This window comes from Berghia stephanieae, chromosome 6, assembly GCF_034508935.2.
Source record: "Berghia stephanieae isolate SIO BIC M18660-M18661 chromosome 6, UCSD_Bste_1.3, whole genome shotgun sequence".
NCBI lineage: Eukaryota > Metazoa > Mollusca > Gastropoda > Nudibranchia > Aeolidiidae > Berghia > Berghia stephanieae.
Genome location: NC_088365.1, coordinates 63,714,249 through 63,716,434, shown reverse-complemented (window position 1 = coordinate 63,716,434; position 2,186 = coordinate 63,714,249). Strand labels below are relative to the sequence as shown.

General features: G+C 34.6%; 1 protein-coding gene across 6 annotated transcripts in view; it reads right to left on the bottom strand.

Annotated features, from left to right (window-relative positions):
* The window catches only part of LOC144975428 (uncharacterized), a 14,103-nt gene extending 12,338 nt beyond the window's left edge, over positions 1–1,765 (bottom strand). The window contains exon 1 of one of the 6 annotated variants that reach the window (XM_078919492.1): positions 1,595–1,765. The gene's annotated coding sequence lies outside the window, so the exon portion shown is untranslated. Of the gene's footprint in view, positions 1–1,555 lie in introns of all 6 variants that reach the window. The other 5 variants (XM_078919488.1, XM_078919490.1, XM_078919489.1 and 2 more) reach the window with 5 other exon arrangements.
* Positions 1,766–2,186: the final 421 nt, after the last annotated feature.

The following is a 2,186-nucleotide window of genomic DNA, read 5'->3' as shown; positions in this document are numbered from 1 at the left end:
CATTAAAAGTGCTCAAAGCGCTTTACAAGGGGTCCCAACACTTAACATGTATGACGGGACATGACGTCTTAGGCGATATTACATTTTTTTTTTCGGACAGAGGCAATAATGTTAACGTCCAGGTACTCAATTTTACATCAGTGTACGGTGAGAGATTGTGAGTAAAGAAGAGCCTTCTTCAAGGATACAACTATGCGCCGAGCGAGGCTCGAACGCAGGACCTGCCGATCCGAAAGCGAGTGCCAGAACCACTAGATCACAAGGCCGCACATGAAAATATTATGACTTAATGGAAAATCATGAGGGTTTTTTTTAAAGAGTCTTAACTCACAAGTATACCAAACGGCTTCTTGTGCGACCATGTGGTATAGCGGTATGACACTCGCTTTCGGATCGTAAGGTCCTGGGTTCGAGCCTCGCTCGGCGCATAGTTGAGTCCTTGGAAAATATTCTTTACTCAACATTCTCTCACCGTACTCAGGTGTAAACTGAGTACTTGGCCGATAACAACTTTGTCTTTGTCCGAAAAATTGTAATATCGCGTAACAGGCGTCATTTCCCGTCCTACATATGAAATGTTGCTGTTGACCATTGAACCCTTGTAAAGCGCTTTGAGCACAATAAATGGATATAAAAAGCCCAATTATTTTAGGCTCTTGGAATCCACATAAACCAATGTATTTTATGACCGCTCTTTCCATCCAGAAGTAAATCGAATAACTTAGGATGCATTGCTAACACGAACCTGCATCGCATTAAAAATAATAATAATAATAATAATAATAATAATAATAATAATAATAATAATAATAATAATAATAATAATAATAATAATAATAATAATATAATAATAATATTAATGATGATAATAATAATAATAATAATAATAATAATAATAATAATAATAATAATAATAATAATAATAATAATAATAATAATAATAACAATAATAATAATAATAATAGAAATAAAATAATAATAATAATAATAATAATAATAATAATAATAATAATAATAATAATAATAAATTGAAAGTTTATATAGCGCAATATTCACTAAACGTGCCCAAATCGCTTTACAATGGGGTCCCAGACATTAACTACACTTAACAAGTGAGACGGGACGTGATGCCTGTTAAGCGATATTACCATTTTTTTTAGACAAAGGTTACGCTGTTAAAGACAGCTCATTTTACACCTGAGTACAGTGAGATAAAGTGACTAAAGTGAGATTTTTTTTTCTCCAAGGAATCAACTATGGGCCGCTCAAAGTGGGATTCGAATCCAGGACCTTCCAATCCAAAGGCGAGTGCCATACCACCTGACCATACTGCAGCCACATTAAGTCCAATTTGGAGGACTGCGAGCAATTATTACTTTTTATTTAACAATGAAGAAGCCGTAATGAGCTCCAATTTTACTGTCTTTATAGTTTGTACCGACTACTATATTATACAACATTGATCTTTACAACTACTTTTCATTTGCCAACTTTAGTAACATATTTGTTAATTTTTCTCAGAATAAATACATTTCGTCGGATTTAATTTACTCACATTTTTTAGAAAAAAGAATATATAGACAAGGTAACTTACAATAAAATATATAAAAGGTTAACTTCCACCGACTGATTATAAAAGCATCACAGTAAATATCACCTGTTGAAAATTGTTTTATATATATTGCACAGAGCTTTGGAGTGGTCCGGGAGAGAAAGAAACAAAGGCAAAGTTTAGAATTTGATTTCAGCTCGGTAAAGGAAACTGACACAGAAACGTCAACGATGTACGCACAAAACAGTGACGTCACGGTGAGAACATGGCAGCTGGTCTTACAGAATCCGACTAAACGGTTCTATCCTAGATCTGCGAGAGACTGTGTGACGTAAGACAGGTCATTCCGTCCCGCCTACTGAGAACAAAGTTGTGGTTTCTTATCTTTAAATTTGATTTCAAGTAGACTAGAGCTTATTTCAGTCTGCAAGTTGGAAGTTGGTGTAATGTTAAATCACTCTCCATAAGGTCAAAAGTTCGTGGGTTTGAATCTCAGTAGTCACCTGGATTCTTTTTTTTTTAAAATAGAATTGAGCTTTTATATACCGCAATATACACTAAATGTGCTCAAAGCGCTTTACAAGGGGTCCCTGGCCAACAGCAACACTTAACATATAGCACGGGCGATATTATA